Source organism: Durio zibethinus, chromosome 23 (genome assembly GCF_047325235.1).
Source record: "Durio zibethinus cultivar Kanyao isolate XHJ-2024 chromosome 23, ASM4732523v1, whole genome shotgun sequence".
NCBI lineage: Eukaryota > Viridiplantae > Streptophyta > Magnoliopsida > Malvales > Malvaceae > Durio > Durio zibethinus.
Genome location: NC_143184.1, coordinates 14238404 through 14253043, shown reverse-complemented (window position 1 = coordinate 14253043; position 14640 = coordinate 14238404).

Genomic DNA, 14640 nt, shown 5'->3' with positions numbered 1-14640 from the left:
GTTACCTCAGACTCTTCTTTAATCAGTGCCAGTGCCATGATGCCTGATGTTGCCTTAAGCTCTTTTTTGGAAGATGCCTACCACTTGATCCTTCAGACACTTTTTTAGTCCTAGGCTAGTGTGGCCATTCATGTCCACCACCATCAATGGCAGACGATAGCTAGTTGTTGATGTTACCTCAGACACCATCAGGATGTTGGCACATTGATAGCGTTTAGCCCTTTGCTAGTATGACCAATCACACCTAACACCATCGATAGCAAATGCTGGCCTATTAATGCCCTAGTAAGTTACCTTAGACACCTCTTTGATGGATGCTCATCCCTCATTCCCTAACATTGCATTGATCTTCTCTTTGGTAGGTGACTGGTGCTTGATTCCCTGAACACCTCTTTGGTCCTTGGTTGGTGTGACCAATCGCATCCACCACAATCAGTGGCAGATGTTGGCCCATTATTACCAATGGATGTTACCTTGGACACCATCATAATGTTGGCCCGTTGATAGCGTTTGGCCCTTCATTATATAGCCAATGGTGTCTGACACCATTGATGGTAGATGTTGGCCTATTGTTGCCCTCGGATGTTGCCTCAGACACCACCTTACGGGTGCTAGCCCATCAATGCTCTATGTTGCCTCGAGCTCTTCCTTGACGGGTGTCTAGCGCTTGATCCCCCGAACACCTCTTTGGTCCTTAGCTAGTGTGGCCAATCATATCCACCACCATTAACGATAGATGCTATCACATTGTTGCCCTAGGATATTACCTCGAACACCATAAGATGTTGGCCCATCAATAGCATTTGGCGCTTGGCTAGTGCAGCCATTCGCATCCAACATCTTCGACTGTAGATGCTGGCCCATTGTTGCCTCAGGATGTTGCCTTGGACACCTCACTGGCAAGTGTTGGCCCTTCGATGCCTGATGTTGCCTCAAGCTCTTTTTTAGCAGGTGTATGGTGCTTGATCCCTTAAACACCTCTTCGGTCCTTGGCTAGTGTGGCCAATTGCATCCACCACCATCGATGGTAGATGTTGGCCCGTTGTTGCCCCAAGATGTTTCCTCAAACACCATAAGGATGCTGCCCTGTTGATAGTGTCTGGCCCTTGGCTGGTGTAACCAACCATGTCTAATACCATCGGTGATAGATTCTAGCCTGTTGTTACCCAGAGATGTTGCCTCGACACATTCTTGGTGGGTGCTAGCCCTTCAGTGCTTGATGTTGCCTCGAACTACTCTTTGGTAGGGGCCTAGTGCTAAGATATTACCTCATACACCATCAGGATGCTGGCTTGTTGATAGTGTCTGGCCCTTGGTTAGTGTAACCAATCATATCCAGCACCATTAATGACAGATGTTGGCTCATTGTTGCCCGAGATGTCACCTTGGACACCTCTCTGGTGGGTGTTGGCCTCTCAATGCCAAATGTTGCCTTAAGCTCCTCTTTGGTTGCAATAAAGCTTGATACCTTAAACTCCTTTTTGGTCCTTGACTGGTACTGCTAATCGCATCCACCACCATCGATGGCAAATGTTAGCCCATTGTTGCTTTAAGATGTTACCTTAGACACCATTGGGATGGTAGCCCATCAATAGCGTCTGGCTCTTGGCTCATGCGACCAATTGCATCCAACACCATCGGTAGTAGATGTTGGCCTATTATTGCCTTGGGATGTTGCCTCAAACACCTCCCTAGCTATAGCTAGCCCATTAGTGCTTAATGTTGCCTCAAGCTCCTCCTTGGAAGGTGACCTAGCGCTTGAACCCCCAAATAACTCTTTGGTCTTTGACTAGTGAGACCAGTTGCATCGACCACCATCAGTAGTAGATGCTAGCCCATTGTTGCCTCTAGATGTTACCTTGGACACCATCGGGACGCTAGCCAATCGATAGTGTCTGGCCCTTAGCTTGTTTAGCCAATCTCATGCAACACCATTGATGGTAAATGCTAGCCCATTATTGCCCCGAGATGATTCCTCATACACCTCCTTGGTAGGTGCTTAACCCTCGGTGCCTAATGTTGCCTCGAGCTCTTCCTTGGCTGGTGCCTAGTGCTTGATCCCTTAAACACCACTTTGGTCCATGACTGGTGTAGCCAAATGCTTCTACCACCATCAATGGTAGATGTTAGCCCATTGTTGCCTTGGGTTACCTCCGATAACATTGAGATACTGGCCCATTGATAGTGTTTGGCCCTTGGTTGGTGCGACCAATCATGTCCAACACCATTGGTGGTAGATACTAACCTGTTGTTACCCCGAAATGTTACCTCAAACACCTTTTTGGTGGGTGTTGACCATCATTGCCCAATATTGCCTTTAGCTTCTCCTTGGCAGGTTCCTGGCACTTGATCCCCTGAATAACTCTTTGGTCCTTGGTTGGTGTGGCCAATCACGTCTAACACCATCAATGACAGATGCTAGCCTACTGTTGCCCTGGGATGTTGCCTCAGACACCTTTATGGTGGTTGCTAGCCCCTCAGTGCCTAATATTCCCTTGAGCTCCTTTTTAGCGAGTGCTTGGTGCTTCATCCCCCAAACACCTCTTTGGTCCTTGGCTAGTGAGACCAACCATGTCCATCACCATCGATGGTAGATGCTAGCCCATTGTTGACCTAGGATGTTACCTCAAACAACATCGAGATGCTGGCCCATCGATAGCATCTGGCCCTTGGCTGGTGTGGCCAATCGTGTCCAACATCATCGACGGTAGATGCTACTCATTGTTGCCCCAAGATGTTGCCTCAGACACCTCTTTGAGGGGTGCTGGACCCTTTATGCCCTAGATACCTCTTTGGTAGATGCTGGTGTCACGAGCTTCGCTCTCAAACTAGAAATCGTATGGCCTTAGATTAGGATTGAACTCCATATGCCTAAGTTAGCCTACGAAATAAGCATGTGGGCAGTAAACCAACCAGAGAGGTAGAATGCACAAGTTAGGGATTAACTTAGCCCCCTTTTATGTGCTGTAGATCTTAGAGGCTTTCTATATGGTTCGGGTTTGGCCACACTCCCTGGGAGCATCTGGGTGCAGTGTGAGCATGTTATGGGTCTGGCTTTGATGTTACGGACAGGTCTAACTTAGGGGCGAGTAGTCTGCGTACTTCTACCATGACTATTGATAGAACCCCCACCTCTATGTCTAGTGTTGAGCCTTGGTCGCTGGTGCATAGGGCTTAGCTTTTGGTGTGCATGCTTGGCATTTGGTGTGCATGCTTGGCATGTGACACTGGCACTTGCTGTGGATTGTTGCCTCAGACACCCCTGGGTCTAACTTGTGCCTGCACCTCGATCATCAATGCCCACCTTTAGGTCTGACTATGTGCTTCTGTACTACTCACCAACATTTGCACCCGCACTTGGGCTTGGCTCAATTTTACAAAATCAAAACACTATGCCCAAGCCTCTAGAGTCCTAATCACTACCTGCACCACTGTCTTAATCTAGTTCCCTTGACTTGTGCCTCAAGTAGGCCTCAAGCCCTAGTCTCCTAAGCTATCAGACCTTGTCCTATTAGAACCCAAGGGCCAATCCCAGCTTGCTTGCTGGTCATGACACATGCCCTTGCCTCGACCACCATCAAGAGATGTTGGCCCTTGGTCTCAGCACTTGCCACAATCACCATTGGCACATGCTACCCCTTTGTGTAGGTAGTTCTCTCGAACACCATCAGTACATGCTAGGTCGCACACATATCGCCCACACTAGGCCTAAGCCACACCATGCGTACCACAACCGACAGTAGGTGGGTTCAGACACATCCTCATATTTTTGCTGTACCAAAGCCATTTTTATGGCCTACGAATTCATATGAGTGCTCCCTAATGCCTCCGTAACACGTGCGAGTGTCTTGAGCCTGGACAGAGCACCATGCATGCCACGACCAAATGGTGAGTGGGTTTAGGTGCATCTTCATATTTGCACCATGCCAATGCCATTTTTATAGCTTGTAAATTCATACAACGGTCCCCTAAGCCTTCATGTGAAGTTTCATGGCAAGATGACTAATTTTCTATTTTTCATGATTTTTGAATTTTTTTACGATTTGTGATTTTTTAAAATTTTTTTAGGAGTTTTGGCCCCAAATTTGGTAGACCTGATCCTTGTATTTTTGTTGGCATGCACAAAAAAATTCAGCTAAAAAATCAAAGTGTAGAAGATTTTCTAGCCATTTGAAAAAAAGTGTCCTCATTTCAAACATTTGAGCAACTATTGGTAGCAAACTTGTAAGTGCTCAAATGCTCTTTAAGAGGGTGTGAGTTCTCGAGGTTGCATATGGGATAGGGGGCCAATATAAGGGCCAAGTACCAGCACCCATCACACATCATATGCAGACAACCCTTACCCCTACCCCCAATTTTCGGAACCCCCATGCCATTGATCAAGTTCTCGGTCGATGCTCCGACAATGGTGCCCCGGGCAAAAAAAATGTGACACTAAAACATGCTCGAGCCCAACATGTACATTGTGGGCTAAAATCAAACCTCGGCCATGGTCTTTACCATTAATGACACATGTTGGCATATGGTGTGGGTACATGTATCAACCATCATTGGCACAAGCTGGCCTTTGGTATGGGGAATTGCCTCAACCACCATCAGCACAAGTTGGCTTTTAGTACGGACACTTACCTCGACCACCATCAGCACATGCATGCCTCGATCTACATTGGCACAATTTGGAATCATACGGGCACATGCCTCAACCATTATCAGCATAAGCTGACCCTTGGTATAGGCACTTACCTCGACCACCATCGATCGATCAGCATTGATAGAAGATAGCCCTTGATGCCATCCATGCCTGATCATACTCATAATCGTATCAGGTCTCCAAGGTGACTAGCCTCTGGTTGATGGAACGATGTAGGCATAGGAAGTCGATAAAATGGATCCATAACCTCGACGAAAGGATTGGCTCTGAGGGCTAGGCATGGGGATCCTAATCTCAAACTTTATCATTAGTGCCCGCCCTTGGTCTGATCGTGTGCCTTGCACCTGGGCTTGGCATGCCTGAGCCACTAGAGTGCTGATCACTACCTATACCACTATCCCAATCTAGTTCCCTCGACTTGTGCCTTAAGTAGGCCTCAAGGCCTAGTCCATTGGGCTATGGACCTTGTCTCACTAGAACGCTAGGGCCAGTCCTAGCTTGCTTACTGACTGTGACACATGTCTTTGCCTTGACCACCATCAAGACATGTTGCCACTTGCTCTCGGCATATACCTTGACTATTATCGGCACATGTTGGCCTTTTATGTGAGTAGTTCCCTTAAACACCATCAGCACATGTTGGGTTATGCACCAAGTACCCTCACTTAGGCTCAGGTGTTCAGCACTTACCTCAAACTCCATTGCCATAAGCTAGCCCCCGGTGCGGGTTGTTGCCTTAAATGCCATCAACAGCATATGGCCGTTGGCTGGAGCAACCAATCATATCCAACACCTTCGATAATAGATGCTGGCCCTTTGTTACCTTGGGATGTTGCCTCAGACACCTCTCTGACAGGTGCTGGCCCTTAGTGCTTGATGTTGTCATAAGCTACAACTTAGTGGGTGCCTAGCACTTGATCCCTCGAATGCCTCTTTGGTCATTGTCTGGTGCAGCCAATCATGACCGCCACCATCGGTGGCAAATATTGGCCCATTGTTGCCCTGGGATGTTACCTCAGACACCATCGGGATGCTAGCCCATTGATAGTGTCTAGCCCTTGGCTGGTGCAGCCAATCATGCCTAACACCATTGGCAATAGATGCCAGCCCGTTGTTACCTTGGGATGCTACCTCAAACACCTCACTGGTGAGTGTTGGCCCCTTGGTGCCTGATGTTGCCTCGAGCTCCTCCTTGGCAAGTGCCTGGTGCTTGATCCCTCAAATACCTCTTCGGCCCTTGGTTTTTGCAGCCAATCACATGCACCACCATCGATGGTAGATGCTGGCCTGTTGTTGCCCTAAAATGTTGCCTTAGACACCATAAAGATGCTGGCCCATCAACAACGTTTGACCCTTGGATGGTGTAGCCAATCATGGCATCACTATTAATGGCAGATGCTGGCTCATTGTTACCTCAGACATCTCTATGATGGGTGTTGGCCCTTGATGCCAGATATTGGCTAGAGCTTCTCCTTGGCAAGTAGCATGCGTTTGATCCCCTAAACACCTATTTGGTCCTTGGCTAGTATGACCAATGGTATCCACTACCATTGGCCACATATGTTAGGCCGTTGTTTCCCTGGGATGTCACCTCGAACACCTTTGGGACACTAGCCTACTGATGGAGTCTAGCCCTTGGTTGTTACGACCAATCAGATCCAGCACCATCTATGGTAGATGCTGGCCCATTGTTGCCTCAAGATGTTGCCTCGAACACCTCTTTAATGGGTGTTTACCCCCTAGTGCCCAATGTTGCCTTGAGCTCCTTCTTGGTGGGTGCCTGGCTATCGATCCCCCGAATACCTTTTTTGTTATTGGCTAGTGCAGCCAATTGCACCCACCACCATTGACTATAGATGCTGGCCCATTGTTGCCTTAGGATATTACCTCGAACACCATTGGGATATTGGCCCATCAACAGCATTTGGCCCTTGCCTGGTGTAGCCAATTGCCCCCAACACCATCAATGGTAGATGCTAGCCCATTTATCCCTCGAGAAGTTCCCTCAAACTCTTCCCATGCGGGTGCTTGCCTCTTGGTGCCTGATGTTGCCTTAAGCTCCCCATTGGCAAGCTACCTGGTGCTTGATCCCTCAAACACCACTTTGGTCCTTAGTTGGTGCGACCAATTGGGTCTACCACCATTAACGACATATGCTGGCCCGTTGTTGCCTTGGGTTGTTGTCATGAACACCATCAGGATGCTAGCCCATTAATAGCGTTTGGCCCTTGGCTAGTGTAGCCAATTATGTCCAACACCATTAGTGGTAGATGCTGGCCCGTTGTTACACTGGGATGTTACCTCGAACACATCCCTAACCGATGCTGGCCCCTCGATGCTTGATGTTACCTCAAGCTCTTTCTTAATGGGTGCCTGACGCTTGATCCCTCGAACACTACTTTGGTCCTTGGCTGGTGCAGCCAATCACGTCCACCACTATTAGAGGTAGATGCTGGTCAGTTGTTGCCATGGGATGTCACCTTGGACACCATCAGGATACTAGCCTATTAATAGTATCTAGCCCTTTATAAGTGCAGCCAATCACATCCAACACCATCAGTGATAGTTGCTAGCCTATTGTTGCCCTGGGATGTTGCGTCAACACCTTTCTGGTGAGTGTTGGCCCTTCAGTGCCCTATGTTGCCTTAAGCTGCTCCTTGGCGGGTGGCCTGGTGCTTGAACCTTTGAACACCTTTTTGGTCTTTGGCTAGTGTGACCAATAGCGTCCACCACCATTGATGACAGATGCTGGCCTATTGTTGTCTTGGGATGTTACCTAGGATACCATCATGATGCTGGCCTGTCGATAATGTCTGGCCCTTGGCTGGTGTGGCCAATCACGTCCAACACCATCAGTGGTAAATGCTGACATGCTGTTGCCATTGGACGTTAACTCAGACACCTCCTTATAGGGTGCTTGCCCCTCATGCTCGATGTTACCTTGAGCTGCTACTTAATGGGCCGCCTGGCACTTAACCCCCTAAACACCTCTTTAGTCTTTGGCTGGTGTGGCCAATCGCGTCTGCCGCCATTGATAGCAGATGCTAGCCTATTGTTGCCTCAGGATATTACCTCAGACACCATTAGGATGCTAGCCCATCGACAGGTCTGGCCTTTGGCTGGTGTAGCCAATCATATCCAACACCATTGATGGTAGATGCTAGCCCATTATTGCCTTAGGATGTCACCTCGAACACCTCCCTATTGGGTGCTAGCCCCTCAATGCCCGATGTTGCCAAAAGCTCCTCCTTAATGGGTGGCTTGGTGTTTGATCCCTCAAACACCTCTTTGGTCCTTGGCTGGTGCAGCCAATCATGTCTACCACCATTGACGGTAGATGCTAACCCGTTATTAGCCTAGGATGTTACCTCGAACACCTCCCATGTAGGTGCTTGCCTCTTGTTCCTCGATGTTGCTTCAAACTCCCCATAGTGAGCTACCTGGCGCTTGATCCCTCGAACACCACTTTGGTCCTTTACTGGTGTGGCCAATTGTCTGAACTACCATCAATGGCAGATGTTGCCTGTTGTTGCCCTAGGATGTTACATCAGACACCACTGAGATGCTACCTTAAACACCATCAGGATGCTAGCCTATCAGTAGCATCTGGCCTTTAACTGGTGTGACCAATTACGTCTAACACCATCAGTGATAGATGTTGGCCCATTATTGCCCCAGGATTAAGCCTCGAACACTTTCTTGGTTAGTGCTGGCCCCTTGATGCTTGATGTTGCCTCGAGCTCTTCCTTAGTGGGTGCCTGGTGCTTGATCCCCTGAACACTGCTTTGGTCTTTAGCTGGTATGACCAATTGCATCGACCACCATCGGTCGTAGATGCTAGCACATTGTTGCCGTGGGATGTCACCTAGGACACCATCGGGAAGCTAGCCCATTGATAGCGTCTGGCCCTTTGTTGGTGTAGCCGATCACTTCCAACACCATCAGTAGTAGATGCTGGCCCATTGTTCCTCGAGATGTTGCCTACAACATGTCCTTAGTGGGTGCTGGCCCCTTAGTGTCGAATGTTACCTCGAGCTCATCATTGGTGGGTAGCCTAGTGCTCGATCCATCGAGCACTTTTTTAGTCCTTGGCTAGTGCGACCACTAGTGTCCACCACCATCGGCAACAGATGGTGGCCCGTTGTTACCTCAGGATGTTGCCTCAGACACCATCGAGATGTTGGCCTATCGATAACATCTAGCCCTTAGCTGTTATGGCCAATCGCATCCAACACCATCGGTGGTAGATGCTGGCATGTTGTTGCCACAGGATGTTGCATTGGACACCTCCCTAGTCGATGCTTACCTCTTAGTGCTTGATGTTGCCTCGAGCTCCTACTTAGCGGGTAGCCTAGTGCATGATCCCCTGAACACCTCTTTTGTCTTTGGCTAGTGTAGCCAATTGCATCCATCACCATCGATTATAGATATGGGCATGTTGTTACCTCAGGATGTTGCCTCAAAAAACCATCACGATGCTGGCCCGTCGATAACGTCTGGCCCTTGGTTGGTGTAGCCAATTACTTTCAACACCATCGATGGCAAATGTTGGCCCATTCTTAACTTGGGTGTTCCCTCCAATAGTACCTTGGTAGGTGCTAGCCCCTCAATGTCTGATGTTGCCTCAAACTCCTCTTTGATGGGTGACCTAGAACTTGATCCCTCGAACACCTTTTTGGTTCTTGACGGTGTGGCCAATCGTGTCCACTGCCATTGGCTGCAGATGTTGGCCCATTGTTACCAGGGGATCATGCCTCAACACCATTAGGTTGCTAGCCAATCGATAGGATTTGGCCATTAGCTGCTGCGACCAATCATATCCAACCCATTCGGATGCAAATACTAGCCTGTTGTTGGCCCAAGAAGTTTCCTCAGACACCTTCTTGGCAGGTGCTTGCCCCTCTGTGCTTGATGTTGCCTCGAGCTCTTACTTGGTGGGTGGCCTGACGCTTGATCCCTCGAACACCTCTTTGGTCCTTAGCTACTATAACCAATCGTATCCACCACCATCCATGGTAGATACTGGCCTGTTGTTGCCCCAGGATGTTGCCTTAGACACTATCAAGATGCTAGCCCATCGATAGCATTTGGCCTTTGGTTGATGTGGCCAATCACATCCAACATCATCAACGATAGATGTTGGCCCATCGTTGCCCTAGGATATTACTTTGAACACCTACTTAGTGGGTACTGGCCCTTTGGTGCCTGATGTTGCCTTGAGCTCCTCCTTGGTGGGTGCTTGGCACTTGATCCCTTTAACACCTCTTCGGTCCCTGGTTGGTGTGGCCTATCGTGTCCACCACCATCAGCAGTAGATGTTGGCCTGTTGTTGTTCTAAGATGTTGCTTCAGACACCATCGGGTTCTTGGCTCATCAAGATATTTGGTCCTAGGTTGGAGCAGCCAATCATATCCAACATCATCGATAGTAGATGCTAGCCCATTATTGCCATAGTATGTTGCTTCAAACACCTCCGTGGTGGGTGCTTGCCCTTCAGTGCCCGATGTTACCTCGAGCTCTTCCTTGGTGTGCAGCCGGGCATTTGATCCCCCGAACACCTCTTTGGTCCTTGGTTGTTGTGGCCATTCACGTCCACCACCATCGATGGTAAATGACGACCTATTGTTGCCCTGAGATGTTGCCTTGGACACTATGGAAATGCCGACCAGTTGACATCATCTAGCCCTTGGCTGGTGTAGCCAATCATGTTCAGCACCATCAATGATAGATGATGGCCTGTTGTTGCCTCGTGATTTTACCTCGAACACCTCTTTGGTGGGTGTTGGCCCCTCAGTGTCTAATGTTGCTTTGAGCTCCTCATTGGTAAGTGCCTAGTGCTTGATCCTCTAAGCACCTTTTTGGCCTTTGGTTGATGCAACCAATTGCATCCTCCACCATTAGCCCATTATTGCCTTGAATTGTTACATCGGCCACCATCGGGATACCAGCCCATCTTACATGTAGCCCTTGCCTGGTGTGGCTAATTGCATCCAACACCATCGATGACATATGCTAGCCTGTTGTTACCCTGAGATGTTACCTCTAACACCTCCCTGGTGGGTACTGGCCCCTTATGCCCGATGTTGCCTCAAGCTCATTCTTGGCAGGTTTTTGACACTTGATCCCTCAAACACCTCATTGGTAATTGGTTGGTCAGGCCAATCATGTCCACCACCATTGGTGACAGATGCTAGCCTGTGTTGCCTTGGGATGTTACCTCGAACACCATTGAGATGCTGGCTCAATAATAGCATTTGGCCCTTGGCTAGTGATGCCAATTGTGTCAACCACCATTGGCATTTGATCCCTAAAACACCTTTTTGGTCCTTGGCTAGTGCAGCCAATTGCATCCACCACAATTGGTGACAAATATTGGCCCATTATTGCCCAGGGATGTTGACTCGAACACCACTGAGATGCTGGCTCATCGATAGTATTTGGCCTTTGGCTAGTGTAACCAATTGCATCCAACACCATCGACAATAGATGCTAGCCCATTGATGCCTCGAGATGTTGCTCCTGACACCTCTCTGGTAGGTGCTGGCCCCTCAGTGCTTGATGTTGCCTCAAGCTTCTCCTTGGCAGTTAGCCTAGTGCTTGATCCCAATAACACCTTTTTAGTCCTTGGCTAGTGCAGCCAATCACGTCCACCACCATCAGCTACACATGTTGGCCCATTGTTGACCCAAGATGTTACCTCAAACACCATCGAGATGCTACCCGTTGATAGCATCTGGCCCTTTTCTAGTATGGCCAATCACTTCCACCGCCATCGACAGTAGCTGTTGGTCCGTTGTTGTCTCAAGATGTTACCTCAGCCACCATCGGGACGTTGGCCCATCAATAGCATCTAGCCCTTGGCTAGTGTGGCCAATCACATCCAACACAATTGGTGGTAGATGTTAGCTTGTTGTTTTCCTAGGATGATGGCTCAAACACCTTTTTAAAGGTTACTGATCCCTCGATGGTTGATGTTGCCTTGAGCTTCTCCTTAGTAGGTACCTGGCGCTTAATCCCCCAAACATCTCTTTGGTCTTTGGCTGGTGTAGCCAATCACGTCCGTGACCATTGACGACAGATGCTAGCTCGTTGTTGCCTTGAGAAGTTACCTCAAACACCATCGAGATGTGGCCTATCGATAGTGTCTAACTCTTGGCTGGTGCAACCAATTACATCCAACACCAACGATGGTAGATGCTAGCCTATTGTTGCCTTAAGATGTTCCCTCGAACACCTCTCTAATGTGTCCTTGCCCTTCGATGCCCAATGTTGCGTCAAGCTCTTCCTTGGTGGGTGGTATGGCACTTAATCCTCCGTACACCACCTGGTCCTTGGTTGGTGTGGCAAATCCCATCCAACACTTTTGACAGTAGATACCGGCCTGTTGTTGCCTTGGGATGTTGTCTCAGACACCTCTTAGGTGGGTGCTTACCCCTCGATGCTCGATGTTTCCTTGAGATCCTACTTGGTGGAAGGCCTGGTGCCTGATCCCCCAAACACCTCTTTCGTCTTTGGCTAGTGTGGCCAATCACGTCCACCACATTGATGGTAGATGTTGGCCTGTTGTTGCCTTGAGATGTTACCTCAGACACCATTGGGATGCTGGCCCATCGATAGTGTTTAGGCCTTGGCTGGTGTGGCAAATCGGCATCCAACACCATCAATGATAGATGCTGGCCTATTGTTCTTGAAGATGTTGCCTCAAATGCATATTTAGTGGGTGCTAGCCTCTTGGTGCCCAACGTTGCCTCAAGCTCATTCTTGGTAGGTGCCTAGCACTTGATCCCTCAAATAGCTTTTTGGTCCTTGGTTGGTGTGGCCAATCATGTCCACCACTATCGATGGTAGATATTAGCCTGTTGTTGCCTTGGGAAGTTACCTTAGACACCAGTAAGATGTTGGCCCATCGATAGCATTTTGCCTTTGGTTGGTACAGCCAATTGTGTCCAATACCATTTACGACAGATGCTGGCCCATTGTCACCCCTAGATGATGCCCCGGACATCTCTTTGATGGGTGCTTACCTTTTGGTGCCCGATGCTGCCTTGAGCTCCTCCTTGGTAGGTGGCTTGATGCTTGATCCCCCAAACACCTCTTTGGTTTTTTACTGGTGTGGCCATTCATGTCTACCACCATTAGTGGTAGATGTTGGCCCATTGTTGCCTAGGGATGTTACCTCAGACACCATCGGGATGTCGAACAATCAACAGCGTCTGGCCTTTGGCTGGTAGGGCCATTTCCATCCAACACCATCAATAGCAGATGCTAGCCAATTGTTGCCCTGGGATTTTGCCTTGGACACCTCCCTATTGGGTGTTGGCCCCTCAGTGCCCGATGTTTCCTCGAGCTCCTCCTTGGTGGGTGCCTGGCACTTTATCCCCAAAACACCTCTTTGGTCATTGGTTAGTGTAACCAATTATCTCCACCGCCATCGATGGTAGATGCTGGCACATGTTACCCAGGGATGTTACCTCGGACACCCTTGGGATGTTGGCCTGTCGATAGCATTTGGCCCTTAGCTAGTGCGGCCAATCACATCCAACACCATTGGTAGTAGATGCTGGCCCATTGTTGACTTGTGATGTTGCCTCGAACATCTCCTTGGTGAATGTTGGCCCTATGTTGATCCCCTAAACATCTCTTTAGTCTTTGGCTAGTGCGATCAATCGTGGCCACCACCATCGATGACAAATGTTGGCCCGTTGTTGCCCTGAGATGTTACCTCAGACACCATCAAGATGCTGGCTTGTCGATAGTGTTTGGTCTTTGGCTGGTATAACTAATCATGGCCAACACCATCGATGGTAGATGCTAGCCCATTGATGCCTCGGGTTGTTGTCTCAAACACCTTCCTAACCGGTGCTAGCCCATCGATGCTCGATGTTACCTCGAGCTCCTCCTTAGTGGGTGGTTGGTGCTTGATCCCTCGAACACCTCTTTGGTCCTTGACTGGTGTGGCCAATCACGTCTACCACCATTGATAGCAGATGCTGACCCATTGTTGCCCTGAGATGTTACCTCGAGCACCATCAAGATGTTGGCCCATTGACAATGTTTGGGTCTTGGCTAGTGTAGTGAATCACATCAAACACCATCGATCGCAGATGCTGGCCTATTGTTACACCAAGATGTTACCTCGACACCTCCATAACAGGGCCTAGCCTTTTGGTGCCTGATGTTGTCTCGAGCTCTTCCTTGGCGGGTGCCTCGCACTTCATCCCCTGAACACCTCTTCGGTCCTTGGCTAGTGCAGCCAATTGTGTCCACCATCATCAACAGTAGATGTTGGCCTATTGTTGCCCAAGGATGTTTCCTCAGACACCACCGGGATGCTAGCTTATTGACAACGTCTGGCCCTTGGCTGGTGTGGCCAATCACATCCAACACCATCGACGGTAGATGTTGGCCCATTGTTGCCACCAGATGTTGCCTCGAACACCTCTCTGGTAGGTGCTAGCCCTTAGGTGCTCGATGTTGCCTCTAACTCTTCCTTGGCGATTAGCTTGGCGCTTGAACTTGAAACACCTCTTTGGTCCTTGACTGGTGTGGCCTATCATGTTTAGCATCATCGACAGTAGATGCTGGCCCGTTATTACCCCAGGATGTTACCTCAAGCACCATTGGTATGTTGGCCCATCGATAGTGCCTGGCCCTTGGTTAGAGCAGCCAATTGCATCCACCACCACCAATGGTAGATGCTGACTCATTGTTGCCCCAGGTTGTTGCCTCGAACACCATCGAGATGCTAGCCTGTCAACAGCCTCTAGTTTTTAGTTGGTGTGGCCTAATACATCTAACTCAATCAACGTTAGATGCTAGCCTATTCCTTCCTCGAGATGTTGCCTTCGACATCTCTTTGGCGAGCGCTGGCCCTTCGATGCTCGATATTACCTCGAGCTCCTCTTTGGCTGGTGCTTATCGCTTGATCCCTCGAACACCTCTTTGGTCTTTGGCTGGTGCGAGCAATCACATCCACAACCATCAGTGGC